The sequence below is a fragment of the Poecilia reticulata genome, chromosome 23, assembly GCF_904066995.2.
Source record: "Poecilia reticulata chromosome 23, P_reticulata-male-v2, whole genome shotgun sequence".
NCBI classification, from domain to species: domain Eukaryota; kingdom Metazoa; phylum Chordata; class Actinopteri; order Cyprinodontiformes; family Poeciliidae; genus Poecilia; species Poecilia reticulata.
In genome coordinates, this window is record NC_088852.1 from 15,895,980 (window position 1) to 15,913,244 (window position 17,265).

At 39.3% G+C, this 17,265-nt stretch overlaps 2 protein-coding genes across 3 annotated transcripts in view; one reads left to right on the forward strand and one right to left on the reverse strand.

Annotated features, from left to right (window-relative positions):
• Window positions 1–16,028, reverse strand: part of LOC103459638 (amphoterin-induced protein 2) — a 40,607-nt gene extending 24,579 nt beyond the window's left edge. Inside the window, exon 1 of the mRNA XM_081603959.1 lies at window positions 15,649–16,028. The gene's annotated coding sequence lies outside the window, so the exon portion shown is untranslated. The remainder of the gene's footprint in view (window positions 1–15,648) is intronic.
• slc38a4 (solute carrier family 38 member 4) overlaps window positions 14,664–17,265 on the forward strand; it is a 29,305-nt gene continuing 26,703 nt past the window's right edge. The window contains exon 1 of one of the 2 annotated variants that reach the window (XM_081603955.1): window positions 14,664–14,896. The gene's annotated coding sequence lies outside the window, so the exon portion shown is untranslated. The remainder of the gene's footprint in view (window positions 14,897–17,265) is intronic. The other variant, XM_008401385.3, reaches the window with a different exon arrangement.

Here is a 17,265-nt window from a genome sequence, read left to right on the forward strand (position 1 = left end):
ACACGTCACATCAATGTTTCCTCAGAAAAAATATCTGTTGAAACTGATAATAGTAAGTACTATTTATGGTTTAACGTAAATAGTACGTTAAACCAAATAAATTTAAAGATTTATGAAAAGGAACAAACTTTAGAAGTGCAAAGCAACTCAATCATAATCAGCCAATCACTATCATTTTCTACATGTAGGATGAACTCTTATTTGTATAATTATAAGAGTCAGCAACTAATCCCCTATTAACTTATTCAAAGCATTAGCGTAACAGCCAATGATCTGAGTGATACTGTTCCTTGTGTAGGTTGTGTGGTAAAAGCAACTGCACATGTCATAGATTGTTGTGTGTACAGTCAACCCTCCACAACATATACACACACTTCCCCCTCTTGTCTGCGGTGACTGGGTGAAGGTGCTTCGGGCTCAGACTTATAGAAGTCACACTGCAATGAGAGACACCAGTAGGCCTGGATGTGTCCTTGAACCCTTTGGGTTGTCCTTCCTCGTGCAGCATCCACATTTTGTCATTTTGTCTGTCATGTATGGAGGGTTTAAAGAGTAGACAGTCGAACTCCTAATGTTTTTCCTTTGCTGAGCAGCATGTGCACCTTTAGAAAGTTGCATCCGTCCATCCCCCCCTGGACTGACCGAACAAAAATCCAAGGAGAGGCGTGTTCATGTGTTTGCAGGTGAGTTTTGTTGGTGCTGATTCCCTCTCTGATAAGGAATGACTGTTGAGAAAAATTCCAGAAGCTCCTGCCATTTGTTCAGCTGCCTGAATGGAAAAGTACAGGGCTCTGGGCTGCCACCCAGCTGCTTGCCTGTATGACAGCATGGCATCTAATTCTCCTGAGCCGCAGCTCTGTTTGTACAATTAGTGCAACTCAATTTGTGAAAACAAGTGGCGCATGACGTTCCATGAGACAAATCCTTGTTTATGAAAACACTTTTCACGAGGGAGAGCTTCCCGCCATGACACAGCGGGAAAAACACGCCAAGATGTGGAATGCTTTACAGGACGCTGGTTCTGCGTCCTGTAAAGAGAGAGGTTTGAGTTAGTACTATGACTGTTTGTGACCTAAACAGTACCTACCTAATTATAATGGCATATCACATGTCATTTAATTTAAGGAGTCATGCTGGCTCCAACTGAAACATCAACAGATTAGTTTGGGAGATTTTGTCTTACATAAACGTCGACCTTTGCTTTGGTTTAGCATCAAGTGAAGGACAGGATTTGATGGGCATTGCATTTCTTACAACTATAGATCCATCATATATACACCCAAAGAAAACTTTCCTTTTGAAAGCTACCGATCTCTTAAGATCTTAAATTTCCTTCTAAGAGCTCATCACACCTCTGTTTCCGTGCACGCCAATCAGCACAAACTCCTATTTTTAGCTCAGTTGAGCAATTGCATTCCACTCAGAGGTATTCATAACCCTCAGTTATGTATCCCTCTAAAGGGATACATAACTTTCCCTTATGTATCAAGGAGTTGATAAAGCCCTGGTTGGACAATCCTGATCATTCCTTTCTCGAGAGTGAGATACAAGAGATTGTCTTGAGTCAGAGGCTTCTTCAAAACCGCTGTTGTACAGCATAGTGTTTCCATGCTGAAGACCAGTTTAGGAAAACTTTAAGACGGGAATACTGGGTCTCGTATTAAGTAACCTTTAGTACAACACTGCTTGACTTGAGAAAATGCATATTTAGCATATATCTTATTACATTTTGATTAAATTAAATGACACCAGATTTACCATTAAGTTTCATCATCTTCAATTCAAGATACCTAGTGAATACTGAATATCTGAAATATATATTTCACATAATTACATTATGACTAATCTTCAAGTACATTTAATATATCTCACTTTTTTATATATCCATCTATTTTATTAAATCTGAAATGATACAATAATATCTTAAATATATTTTTAGATAGGAAGTATAAGATTCAACTAGCGTAAATTTAATTCTAGATATCTTGAAAACAAATAATGACTACATATAACTAACTTGGAGATAGTTTTGACAAGTCAAAATTCCTTTTCAGATATCTTAATAAGTCAGAGTTATCTTAAATTTAAAAAAATAGATAGCATTTGTCTTTCAGATATCTTGAATATTGAAATTACTGAAATCTTTAGTAATTATTCCAACTACTCAAAACGTCCCGGATTTACATACTATTTTGAAATTTCAACAAAACATTTTTTGTTTGTTTTTTTATTGACATTTCAAATTGGGAATTGACAGTTGCACTTTTTGCTATTCAAAAGCTGTTTTTAGGCGCATTGTGTGTGTCAAGAAAATGAATAAAAAACCACAAATTATGGAGGTAATTGTTTGGCAGCATCAGAAATTCTTGTGCACAATTTCTTATTTTAGATGTGTGTGTGTGTGTGTGTGTGTGTGTGTGTGTGTGTGTGTGTGTGTGTGTGTGTGTGTGTGTGTGTGTGTGTGCGTGTGTGCGTGTGTGTGTGTGTGAAATTTTGACTAGTCATAGTTAAGTTTGAGTAACTTGAATTGTAATTACAGACATGTGACCCTTAAAACCCAGTGGCGTTATTTGAGATATCTTGAAAGGCGATCTGATGCGTCCAAATGTAATCAAAGATCTTGAGTTCAGATATCTTAAATTACCATTTGGGACAGTTCAAATCCAACTGTATCAAGTCCAAACTCACTTGTAGAAAGCTGGAATGAAAGCAGTTTTATGTTAAAACGGCCTACCGTACTGTAAGGCTGGTTAGTTCATGTGATAAGTGACGGTAACAAGAGATCATTTTTGTCAGTCACATGGTGACAAATATAGCTGATGGATATTCCTGGGGTTGAAAGCGGCCTGTTAGCTTGCGAGTCAGAGGCTCGCACCGCACTATGCTAGCCCTGCCAGGTAGCAATAATGTTTTTATGGGAATAGTTTAATTTAGACGTCATGCTATGGATACTGACCGCAGAGCTTCATTGGGTATAGTGTTAGGTGTGAAGTTAGAATGTAAGGAAGGGTGTTTAAGACTAAAAATATAATTCAATATTAAAATCAGAAATAGAAAGCATTGGATTGCAGGTGTGGTAAGAAGTTACAACCTCACAACTGTTGCTAAGTTTGCATGTGAAGTAAACAAACAAGATTAGCCTCCCAAGATTTTTGATATACGACACTGGCCTTTCAGCCAGCTGAACTGGCCTCTTAAGGAGAGGGAAAAAATAAAAGCATCACATCATTAATTACCAGCTGGAAAAGGAGGTCAGGGTTTATTTCAAAGGATTAAATCACATTTTAACACTATATACAACCGAAGAACCGTGGTTCAAGGGTGTTCTGTGCAGATACTTTGGAAGAGGCTTTCAATTAGCAGTAGCTCGGGGCGCCAATTTTTTAGGAGGCTTCAGATATTTTGGTTTTTAAACGTACCTCCATGTAAAAGACAAAAACCTTACGTTCTTGAACTGAACAAGCCTTTTGGATGGGAGATGAAACGTCTTCAAGGAACAAAAGAAATCCAGTTGTACTTAAGCACTCAGTATAATCAAACTCATCGGCCCGTATCAGGTGAGGTGTAGTCATTTACTGGATTTTTGTCAAGATAAACAATACTTAAGTGTTTGAGAACTATAATACACCTGTGGCCAAACATCAAACCAAGTCACATGTAACAGCAAGATTTAATGCTTTCGCCACGCCTTCATGCTTTTGGAAAATTTCAGTGATACTGAGAAGCTTGGGAGAGTCAACGTTTCAAGAAAAGGAAAGTATTCCCAATAATATTAAACTTAAATTTTGCTAATCAGTGAGAAAATTCTCTAGGCTTTTATTTCCCCAAATGTGTTTCACACTGGAGTCATGATGACATCCGATCACAGTTTTCTTAACACGGATTAAGCAAACAATAAGAAAACAGACTAGAGCTATACCCCACCAGATGGCCTTTCAGTAATTCTTCTCTCCTAAAACCAAAATATTTCTGTTGTCACGATGCCCCTCGCAGAGCAGTGTCTGACAATCTGCACGTGTTCCCTGTTTGCTCTAAACTTTTTGGGACATGTGTTGCGTCACAAAGGTGGACCTCCGTCGACCCAGTCGGGTGGGTTCAACCGGGCCAGACCCCGGAGCATGTGAATGTCAACAGCAGCTTCAACGGCCGAAAACCTTCGCCCGGAACCATTAACAAACAGGGGGCCTGAAATAACACGGCAAAAACCCGTTGCATAATGACTTACATAACGAGGCTTAGAAATTAATAGTTGGAGCGGAGAAGCGGAAGAATCGGGAAATTATGCGGGGCCTTGGTGTATTGTGTCGGGCCTCCGGGATGAGGGGCACAACGGAGGGCGCAGATGATTCACAAAGCAGCCCCGAAAACATTTACCGGTAATGAACAAAGTCGAAAATTGGGAAAATCTCCATCTTATTCATTTGAGGGAGTTAAAACAAAGGGGTTCCTCAAAAGAGAGCAAAGGAAGCTGATGTGATTGCGATAGCTAGTGCCGCCTTTTGTCAAGCTGCTCCTAGAAAGCTCCAACTTTTTGGTATGTAGCTCTATGTAAGCAGATCATAGATTAGATCAAATCTGCCTATGCTGTTTGCAAAATCAGGCAGATTAAACCTGTCAAGTTCTTGGTTTTCATCGCCTAGCAGACGGCTATGTTCTACGATGGTAGGATTGGTGTTACAGATAACAAAGATAGACCTTTGTGTCAATATAGTTAACCCCATACAGGCATGTGCACCAAATCCCAGTGGCATTTTTCATCCATCTGTCTGAAGATCAACATTTGGGCTGATTGAGCAAATTTGAGGTTGGGTAGCCATTTTTTGGTTAGGTCTGTCTAGATTGTTAGCTACAAAAGCATCATAGAAATGTGCTGACTGGTTGTATAGACAGGGAAATGCTTCAGGCAGTTTATAACATGATCCAAATTTCAAGAAATAAAACCAAAACAATCTTTCAAAATGTAACAAAATGTTTTTGTATTTTTTATGGTCAGGAAGGAATCTGTACAATTTACAAGCTGCCAACATGACCAAGGTTTGAACGTTCTTGCAAGTCTATTTATAAGTGTATATCCTGAGAACAGTAAGAAGTTATAAGTAATAAAAATATGCCCGATTTGCGCTGATATCGTATTGGGTCAATATCGATATCAGCCGATACCCAAAGCTGCAATATTGGGTTTTTTTTCCGATATAACATTCTGTTAGCTAGAATGGCTAGCCAACTCTAGCCACTCTCTTCTGGGTGATTAGGGTTAGCGGTTAGCATTAGGGTCAGATCCCTGTACTCCCTTTGTTCGTGTTTTGAAAATAAGGTTGCTAACTTGTATCTTTGTGTGTCAAGACTTAAAATCTTCACATTCAATAAATGAACCCATTTCATGAGCCATGGATGCTAAAGGGAAGTTTGTGGAGCCAGAATAAAATCAGATAAATCAGTAATTTGACATCTTGTTCCAACTGTAATTGACCTTTGGATGGAAAATATGAGCTTTAATGAAGTTCCTAGCCAAACTGCAGCTGAAGTTGCTCTGTTTTATGTATGTGTTGTGGAACAGAAGGACATCCACAGACAGTTTTCCCCTCATGGTCAAAATAACATCCATCTGAACAAACATCCATTAGGTGAGGGGTCTTTGTTTGGGTCTGGGTTCCGTCCCTCGGACATGAGAACTTCGTTTTCTGCGCTAAATTCAGCCGACAGCTTTTGGAATGAGCAAAAACACAACCTATCCTCCTTCGCTGTTTATCAGGCAGAGATTTCAGCAAAGAAAAATACAGATGTGGCCAAAGCAGGAAGATTACACAATATATATCTCCTCCGTGCCGCTGGACGTTAAGGTGCAGCTGACTCTGAATTTACCTCTTTGTTCTCCCGAGCAGAGAAGTCAACTCTTTCCACTCATCATTCAAAGGCACGAATCAGAAAGTTTTCTTTGTGCATGTGTTTCATTACCGTGCAAGGTTACATAACCAGAGCTTTTCTGTTTGGCTTGTTTGCAAATTGGGAGGGAACCCCCAGAAACAGGTATTTCCTGTCTGAAATTTGTTTAAGGTACTATATTGGTCAATTTCAGGCTCAAATTTCAACCCTTTCCGTTCAGCTGAGTTCAGTGGATTTCTGCTATTGGCTTATCTGCATGTTCTCATGCAAATTTGACAAATAAGAGCGACATTTGTGCAAACTCGCAATCAGCTAGTGTTGCAGAAAATGACCTTTTTCTCATTTAGATCACTCTAGTTTATAAATCTACAATGAAAAGATTCCTCTTAGGTGGTCCGCCAAAATGCAGCAATCTTTCGAAATTTTACAATCAAAACAAACGACAGTTAAGATTACATACATACAATGAAAATAACAATTGTCTATACAGCAATATATACCGAATAGATAGTTTGAGATTCTACATGTTTAGAGACTGTTAGAATTTGAATCAACAGGTCTGAAGTCAGTCAGTCAGTCAATCCCATGGCAGCAGAGATTCATGTGTGACACATTCTTGAAGCAAACATTAAAGCTGAGTTAATGATGAACAAACTCTAGCCAGCTAAATAACAATTATCAGGGCTGAGCTAGCAGGACAAAAACAATTAGCTAACAAAATACATAAGATGTTACACCATTTATTCAGCCAAAACCACCAAAAATGTGTGACCTTGAAACTTTTTTTTTTTCTTAATTTTCTTTTTCTTCTGTTTTTGTGGGCCACTAAACTTAGTTTGGATTACTTTGCTTTTTGATGTACCAGTCGGCGGCCATTGCACCACTCCAGGCGTGACAGTGCAGTTCAACAAATATGACCTAATGATGACAAAAACTTGCCAGGCAAAGTTATTCTTTGCAGTTTGATATATCTGTATCTTATCTTATTTTTTTAAGCATATAAAAGATCTAATAAATATAAGAGATAGTTATGGATAGAGACGGGATATTTAAATTTTCATGAAGTGAAACCGAACATGCAGCTTTGGAGCCCCCTGGTGGCATTTGCCTAATTCACCGATAAGCAAGAAACGGCTCTTGTTCTTTAAAGTCACACGTCCTAAATGAGTCATAACATGCTAACAACTCGGTGTCCAGGCGGAAGAGATGATATTTTACAGTAACATTCTAGATGACATCATCAGTTGTTGGCAAGCACTGCTAATCCACATCACATCAGATCAGTGGGGAAAAATGTAAAACTTTAAATTCCACCTTCCAGTTATCCACTACTCTGAGCTGCCCCATTATAAAATCCCAATTAAACACATTCGTAATTTGTGGTTGTAATGGAGTAAAATGTGAAACAGGTGTGACAACTTTTTAAACCAACTGATCAGTCGACTTAACTAAAAAAAATAAAAGGACAATAAACGTTATTAATTTGTAACTAGAAGCAATTGACATTGAGAAATGTAAATAAAGTAACAGGAAACAATATAACCTGTCTTCCAGCTACAACTACATTTATGGCTTCTGTAATCAAGTGGGTCAAACGTGATTGAAGTTGGGAGTTTATCAGGGTTTTAATTATGTTATCTTTATTGTGTGAGGTTAGCGAGGACAAAGTTTATAAACTGGCTCTCGAAGAAGCTTCAGTTGGTGCTCCAGGGGTTTTCGGTTTACTCTCTGAAGCCAGAAATGGCTTCAACTCTGAACACAAACAACTAAGTTATACGTATACCTGCACAAAATGGATTTCCATGCTGCTACTATAATTATTCCTTATTAACTCCAGGATAAAAATGAAGCTAGGTGAAGCATTGTCCCATAAGGAATGCTCTTTCAGATTGTTTTTGACAGATATCCAAAAACAAGCTGAATAACTTTTTTTTTTTTCTTTTTTTTTTTTTTTTGCTGTATTATGTCCAACAAATTTAGTTTGACCAATCAGAAACTTTAGTGCTTACTAAAATGTGCTTCTGTTCTTGTGGGGCATGAAACATCCTGAACTTTCATTTCACTCTTGTCACCTTTCTTTCAACGTACACACAGACTTGGACTCATGTATCCAACGTAATTATGCCGCTCTTCTTAGACAGAGGTGTTGAAACATTAGCACCAGCTCCAAAAAGTAACTTTCAGGCAAGGCCAGTCTTATCAGAAGCAGCTCTAGAACAGGTTTCTTTGTGCACCTTCATGGATAATGTCCCTGTATTCTTTATGAAGAATCTTTAAGAGATTTTGGTCCATAGTAACTATGTTTCCATCCAATTATCACTCAAAATTTGACCAAAATTTTAAAATGTTGCAAAAAAAAAAAAAAGCAAATTAGTTCTGTTTCCTTCTCCTGGTTTGGAGCAAATGAACCAAACTCTATAAATCGTAATTTCGTCAGATGTTGACAATATGCATGGTTGTAATAAATAGGAAATATAAAGTGAAAAACTAGCATGGGCCACACATCACAGAAAAGTATGAGGTTTTGGTTTTGTGCCTCTGGTAAGGCACAGTCCCACTATTGGACGGTAGCATTTGCTACATCGGCAAATGTGTCTCCGTCTTCCCTTTTAGCAAATGAACCCTTTTTTTGGAAAAAACAAAACCACATCAAGAAAGCGTTCAAAACTTTTCTGCAAAATTGAGGAATTTATTTAGAATTTTTATGTTTCCATCAACCTTTTCTGATGCAACACTGTATAAAAAGACACTGATGGAAGCATTATTGATGGCAGAACAGCAATACACAGAATTTGCGAGTAGCTATGCTAGTGCAAAAAAAAAACTTATATTTCCTTATATATAATTAGCAAAGCAGTTATGTGAAAGTATTATGGGGCTTTTAAGTTACTCGTATAGCTTCTTAATTAATAGTTACCCACACTACAAGTAATTTATTTCTTCAAATATTTAACTAAAGCTTGACAGCTGTGACTATTTATATTCTCCTGGCAACACCCCAATAAAAGCTGCTAGTTGAAAAATTGCCAGTTGTATGCCCTCTGTTATTGCCTCATAAATATTTTTTTTACATCAAGGACTCATCATGTAAGTTCTATGTGGTATGTTTTGAGAATATAAATAGAACTTTGTGTCATCTTCTGAATAAAAATCTTGAAATACTCTAACTTACTGAGTCATTCTTGGCTCAGTTCCCTTGAAAACCTTCCAAATAAACCAGTGGTTACCTGATTCCACTGAGGCGTAAAATCGCTTTATGCGGAATGTGGTAATTCTACATTGTTGTCGGTTCCTCAGAATATGAGAGTGGAACGTGTGTTGTGCATTCTCAAGTATTTCTCGTGGGAGATAAAAACCAAAACAAAAAAACAAATTCACTGCTTTGTGTGAAGTTAACATTTGCAATCAAACTAGATCATCTCCTTTATCTCCTTTATCTCTGCTGAATGTTTTATCCGTGATTCATCTTCTCTGTTTCTTTTGTCTAAACATTTGTCTCTTCTATGATTTGCTCTCAGTATAGAATTACACTTGTTTTCACTACAAACTCATAAATTCTCAAAGTATTTCACTTCAAATGTTTCGACCCAATAGAGAGATGAAAAAACAAGAGTCCCATCCACCTTCACCATCAGACGATGGAACTGACCGTGACCCCGAAGGTGAAGTAACAACAATTCATTCCTTATCTCTACCAGATTATTCCTTGCAACATTGCAGACGAGCCAGCGTCCGTCCTCATTGGTCGATGAGTCCACCATTGAAATGTGACCAGTGCCTCGCAGGGTCAGGGACCACTCTCAATCATCTGGAAAACATGCAGACTTCCACAGAGGCGCCTACTGGAAACCTTACAGTGAAACTGAGTTACACTGGTGTGACTGTTGCTTCATTTCTTTACTGTACGGTTTTGGCCACCAATTCCAAGTTTCACTTTTTATGAGCTTCTTTGTTTTTTTTTTTAGCTTGAAAGTTCAGATTTGATGTGCCATAATCTAATATCTGCCAAGAAACGGTCACCATGTGTCTGAAAGGCTGGACCCAGCTGCCTCACAGAGGAATTTCGTCCATGAAGTGTCTACGGTCTTGTTCTTGCGTTCGTTGTCCGTTTCTCAGTACCGTAGGCGTGAGGTCTGGATGTAGACGGTCCGATAAACTGAGGACTTTGGTTTTTGGTTCACCGTGACAGAAAGCAACAGCCACATTACAGCAGGCTAGGGGTTGGCATGTATCGTATCATATCGTATCAGTTATCATTTATCATGATCAATTTCTTATGGTGAATGTAGGATCAAAGCTTTCTGTTTACTTATGTTCATAACCTTTTTCCAACATGCGTACATAACCTTTCTCTAAAAGGTTATGTAACATTTTGAACTCTAAGCTGTAGGGCAATAATAGTTCTTTAGGTTGTAAAAGTTGCAGACCCGTTTTATGGTGTCATTAAGGATTCAACAAAAACTAAAATAAGTAGCTTAAAGTCCGTCATAATAGAGAGGAAGCAGATAATTATTTTATTTACAGGGATGGAGTTGAACTTAGCAAAAGCTGTTGATGCATTTTGATGATATGATCCAATGTTGTTGGAAGAAATTACAGGTGTAATCAGCACAATCTATGGCTCTATTGTTGAGGTTGGACTGGTCATTTTGGAAAGTTACAAGAATGTGTGTGTGCTGACTTCCTTATCTGTCGAAGGATATGAAGGCCAGGGGGAGAGGAGGTTTTGAAAACTATCTCTGTTTTGCTGGTGAATTTTGCTCTAAATACTTTGCGGTTTGTACTCGTAAGCTGATTGCATTGGTAAAACTTTCCCAACTTTGAACTGCTATTAACGTCTGCACAATTATTTGCGATCCCAAATTTCTAACTAGATTTGTTTTGTAAGTTTTGCACCATTTAAAACATCTTCTGGTGAAAACAGATGAACTCAGAAAGTGGGAAACCGCCTGGTATTATTTGTGCATCAGAGCATTAGCAGCAGACGCAGCATACACTGCTGTAAACTAATATTTACCCTCTTACAGATTTCTTCTTTTTGCTTTTTTTTTGTCAAAATTTCATGTTTTGGATCATTAAAACTAACTGAAATCTTAAAGGTAAACAGAGTGAAAACAAAATGTAATTTTAGATTATAATATTTAAAGAGAAGCTTTTAAACCAAAACAGGAGAAATAGAGCTCCCCACTGTATTAACTCCTCAGCTAACAGCAGTCAGTCACATTTTTCATGTCTGTTTACCAGGCCTAACGACTGCCAGGCGTGTAGAATCAAAAAATTAGCTCAGCTGTACATGTCTGACAACAAGAATTAGGCTAAAAGATTTTTTTTAAAAAGGTGATGTATTATTGCTGCCATCTTTCAAACTCAAGTACAGAGTAGAAACAAAGTCTATAAGTCTGGTAAAGCGTACAGTTTCTACGGTTTTGGGACGCCATCAAACTGCGTCATCCACAAGAGGAGGAAATACAATGATGCCAGTTTATCACAATGACTTCAAAAAAAAACATCAGTGTCTAATCGAGGAGGTTGCAAAGGAGCCCAGGACATCTAAAGTGAACAGCAAGAAAGGTGGTGAGAAAAAATGGCCTCCAGTGGAGAGTTCCTGGGCCAAACAGAACACAAAGATCTGCTTCCCATTTGCCGAGGAACGTCTTGATGAGTTATGGGAAAGTATTCCGTAGACTGATGAGTTAACACTGTTATGTTCTGGAAGAACAGCATCCAGTTACATCTGTTGTAGAACGGGAACTCTGGTATGTTTTGAATGCATATGTGAGGGGAGACCGCCTCAAAAGCAGGAAGTGGACTACAGCGGAGGGCATTCTGGGTAAATACAACCAAAACAAACGCAAGAGTCTGGCACTAGCATAAGAAATGGCTTATGGTCTTTTGCCAAAGACAGCAGAAAAGTCGTACAGCTGCTAAATTCTGCTGCTACTCCGTTTTATTGACGTTTCGCACAGGCGGAAGCTGTGCTCATGTTTTCTTCACAGGTTTTCCGTGTCGTTTCCTTCAGAGGACGTTGGTGCTGCTCCACCACAGGCGAGGGGGTGGAGGCGGATTTTTCCAAGGGCTTGGATTGTTGTGAAATTGAACCACAGCAGCTGAAAATGTAACAAATGTTGCAATTTTGGTTCCCAATCGAACCGAGTCTAAAGGACTATCAGATGAGAATCTTGTTTTAATTGTTTCAGCGGAATGTAGTAACCCAGTTCTCTGGTACTCACCATCAAGCAAGAGAAACTTACTCCACCACACTGACAACTAAGATATATTTTATTTCCCAGTTCTAGAGCACCTACCTCTTTCTGTTGCCACCCTGGGCAAGTGCCCATGTAGTCCATATCATGGACACTTGCAGTGCCACGGCTGAGAATAGGTGAAGATGCGATTTACTCCAAAACTGAATCCACGTTAATTAGCGTTGCAGCTCACTGATAGTTTCAAATCAAAACTGTTTAGATAGGGTTAGTGAAAGTTTAGAAGAAAAAACAAATCCAGGTCCTTCATGAAGATGCCTCATCCCATGAGTGGTGCACCATGTTGGTGATCCCCCCTCTCTACCCCCAGACTCCACAAATGAAATGCATTTCTATTTCAGTTAGTAGGTCACCAGGCTTTGTCTAGAGCCAAGATTTCTGCAACACGAACGCAGCTGAACGTCTCAGCCAGCTGTTACAACCACAAACGTCAGAGAGTCTTCTCAGGATTTAGTGAAATAGAGCAGGACTGTGAGTGTATGTAGAAGAAATGAGTCTCAAGGTTCAAATAAAAATCTAACGAGGTGTACCAACTCCCCTTGATTCAGTATTTAGCCTTTTTTTTTTTTTTTTTTGCTGCAAGTCCACTGATGAACATTTCAACCAGCTTTGGATGTGAAACTATTTCTCACTTTCCCAGTCCAAGTGGATAAACTTGATAAGTGAAAGTAGTTGTAATAAATCCTGCAGGTCCAGAAACTCTATATTTAACTCTGCTCCTTATCTGCCTCAGGTGTATTCTGTCTGCGCCGCACCACGTCTGTAAAACTGGCCGTCCGGTTAGAGAGGCGCTGGCGTCGTGTGAGCGCATGGAAATTACAAATCATGCTGAACCACTGGCAGCTTTACTTCTATGAAAACAAGCTGGATCCATCCAGCAGTGCAGTCCAAACATGTAAATATCTCATCATACTTGCCACCATTTTCTCCCACTTTGGCTCTAAAATAAACAAAAATGCACATTCTTTTGCACATATGGTTTTCCTTACCGCAGCAACTCGGCCAAGAGAAAACTATTTGTTCGTTCTGACCCGAGTGAGGTTGTCTTTAAGCTAAGATTCTGTTGCTTTCGCAAAACATAAGGCTGGAAAATGCTATGAATCTCACAAGCAGACTACGAGTCAAAGTAATACTTAAAGAATAAAATTAAAAGAACATAAATACGCCACTCGTTATAGAATATGGTGGGAAAGATTTCAAACACAGAGACTAATTTTAAACTGTCAAATATACATAAAAGCACAAGTTTAGGATCTATTTATGTTAGAAATTATGATTTTAAATGTAAAAAATTGGTGAAATGATCACAAGTGTCAGAATTCTATAAAATGTATTTTACAAAGCAAAAGATACCAGAGAGCATTCCGATTTTTTTTCATATACCGTATTTTCCGGACTATAAGCCGTTTATATGTGGATTTTTTCTTCAACCACCAGGGGGCTCTTTAGCAGGAAGTGAATCATTGGAAACAAAAGAAGAAAGCTCCCATTAAAAACGGAATTATGTTTTAATAGGGAATTGAAATTTGAGAATGTTGTTGATCAGCTAAATAGCATTGAGGGGAAAAATAAGATTTTTAGTTTTTTTTTAAATAATGCTAAGATCAATATGAGAATTTGAGGTAGATATTAGGATCCTGTAGATGGCAGTAGTGCAACAATAATGGATGCAAGCTGCCGTTGAAATCTAAAGAAGAAGAAGGTGAAAGTGCCCATTTTCTTTTAACACATGCTAGTAGCAACACGAAGGATCAGCACTTTTACTGCTACAGTTACTGTTTGGAAACTACCGTAATCAGTTCAGTTAAATTTAATCTTGGCAACTTTTTCTTTTTCAACCATAATAAATGTGATATTCAATTGACCTGTTATGACTCAGATTTTGGGTGTCCGCCCCCCTCTGCTGCTGCTGCTGCATTGTTGTGGAAAACCTGGAGCGGCAGAGATATCTGAGGCTTAGATGTATGTTTACTGGTTGGTTTAAAAAAAAAAAAAACTTTGGGGTTGTGGCTTATAGTCCAGTGCGGCTCATAGTTTGGAAAATACACACTATAATCCTTCCTGGATTTTTTCTGTGAAGAACCCAGAGAAGGTTATTTGATTGTGCTTTTTGGAAAACATAATAGTTATCATTATTATCGTTATTATTTATTAATACGAGTACAAATAAGAAGCTGCCCAGCGCATAGACACGTTCTGGGAGACGGAATTTCTTTTTACGCCCCTGCTGATGCCTTTCGCTTTCAAAATTCCTCATTTCTGGTGCAGACTTTGCGCCAAACGTAACAGAATCACGGATTTCCCATGAGTGAAACAGCGCAATCGTTTTAAAATCCACTTTTTGTGTAAGAAAAATGAAGCAATGCTGCCTCTGTAACTTTAGGTACGTCCAATCATTCTTACACCATGTTTAGAGATGGGGTGTGGGGGGGGGGGGGGGCGGGGGACTTAAATTAAATGAAAAGAAACGCAACAACAAATACTAATCCCTAGAAGTTTATGTTTTTAACAGCAACAACCCAGGGGGGAACATGACCCTCCACCCCTCCCTTCCTCAACCCAGCCTGCTCGCCTCATCGGCAGGACTCGCTGCTGTAACACGATGCTGCTGCTGCTTCTTCTTGACTCGCTCACATGGTAAATGGAAATTTCCATTCTGCTAAATGCTCCGGACCTGAGAATCCTGCTTTCAGAAGCCCACCTCTCCCTCTGCCTGCTGCAGCTGCGCTCCGCCACCGCCGTCATAAAAGGTAAGCCCCGAGCATTGACAACCACTTCTTTACTTTGGTTCGGGGTTTTTTCTCCCTCTCTTCTTCCTCCCCAGCCTTTGGGGTGATTATCTGGTTAATTCCGGGCACCATATTTGACGGTGTGGAAGCGGGCCGTTTAATTCCTGACCGCTCCTCCGCGCACAGGGTTGCAGATCTGATCAGAAAAAATTGGGAACGTTTTTTACTTTTTTTTTGTTTGTTTGTTTGTTTTTATAAAACAATTTCCTCCCTGAGTATTTTTTACCGGCTAAATCTAAGCTTCCTTTCTCGTTGTGGTTTCGCTGTCTGAGCGCAGCCGCCATGCGTGCACGACTCTTTATTTAGAAAAAAGCCAGGAATCCTGGCTCGTCTGGATGTTTTGGAGCAACTTTCTTAAAGCAACCAGTTGATTTTCTGCACCAGAACTATGTTTGCATGTCTCTACTGAGTTTTGCATTCTCTTATCTGAAAAGGAGCAGCACAAAGACTGCATCTTGGAGCTTCTTTGTGTCTGCTCCACACACACACACACACCCCCCCACACACACACACACACACACACACAAACACACACCCACACACACACAAAACAAAAATCATATGGACGCATCTGATCACGATTATTCAGGGAAAGATAAACAGGAATTCAGATTTATGTAATCACAGAAAGTAACCAGGGACTAACAGCAGTGCTGTGACTCCAGTCTCAGGCTTTGATGGAACTATTATGCAACCCGTTTGCATTAGCTTACCTTTAATTTGATTTTCCATAGAAGATAAGTTCCTTAGAAGTCCCCAGCTGCCTCTAATGTCCACAATAAAACAACAAGGATGGGTTTGATGTTGGCCCGGATGATTTAGGGCTGTCCTTGTAGAGCCCAAGTCGCAGGGGAAACATGAATGGATTGCTGGGATGCTTTGCATGCTTGATTCTCGGTTGTTAACCAAAAGTTTTAATGAAGCAAGAACTCTTTCTGTAATCTTCAAATTGAACATTTTACTACAGCGAGCTGGGCAGTTTGCAGCAGAGTCTGGGAACAAATGGCACCAGTCTGGCTTTAAGAATGTATTTATGGTGACTTCAGGACCTGCCAGTGGCATTCTGCAACTAAATATACCTCGTTGCCACACAGTTGCTTCTCAGTTTTAAGTCAGTTTGCTTTTTTGCTTTTTATTACTTGCATATTGGCGTGAAAGTTTCCCTAAATGAAGCTCCACCCACAACACTCTTTAGATTGTTCTAGTCGGAGGTGTAAGAGAAGCCAAGTGGGTGGGATTTGTGGCAACAGTGGTGATGTAGCTCTTTTAGGCAGACTGCAAAAACGTAGTGAACTCCACATCAGTATGACCTTTTTTTAAATTTAGGAAGCACTGATGATTGACAAGAGCTTAGCTAAATAAAATGAAATCAATGAAGGACTCCCCAATAAAAGACTTTCTCTTAGGTAGAACTTTCTCCAGCATCTTTCACTAAACACTCCAACCCATTGAGGTGTTTACCTTGGAGGAAGTCTTTTTTTTTCATTCTCCTAATACTCAGAAGTCAAATCTTCTAAGTCTAAAGTCATAAACCTAACATTTCCATAAGTTGGCGTTTGGACTGTTCAACAACTGAAAATATAGTCTTCAGTTCGGCCACCAAACATAAATCCCAGTGAAAGGTGCCAGTCAATTAGCATCTCTGGCAGATTTTATATCTTTGAACCGCTGATAGGCATAACACTGTGCAATCACGGTTTGTAATCATGTTCTTTTGGTGTTTGAACACATGGCAGCCTTCCATTGCTAATCTCATTAGCACCACAACCACAAGCAAATCCCACTCATCTTCCATCCTTAAACTAGAACGTACTCAACTCAGGTGTCGCATCCTTCCAAGGTTCGGCTTCTGTGACCAACTGAACTCCGCGTTAGACGTCTACTCATGGTCTCAGGGTGTTTTTTTAAAAGGAGACAATGTGGAGAGTTGAAGTCAACTTATGTTGATGTTGCCATGACAGATGTGACCAGCTGGCCAATGGGTTTAAGGCAAGAACAGTTTGTAGCCTTCGAGGTGCGTTGAGTCAGGCATTGCAGCAAAGTGCCAAGACGGAACAGATGACTGGTCTTGAGCCAAGGGTACTTCCCTAAGCAGAGGGAACTCTTAGAAATTTATAAAACCTTATGATGTTTGTTGTTGTGGCTTTGTGGCTGTTCTTACTTTTTCACATTGATGTTTTTCAATTTACTAACAAGTAAGAGACACAATTTGTGACACTAAATGCTCGACAGATAGACTTTAGCCGCCATCAAACAGACTGAAAGAGCTTCCGGAACAGAAAGTTCTTTCTACTTCTTGAGAGAAATGGGAACTAGGGGCCTCACTGGAG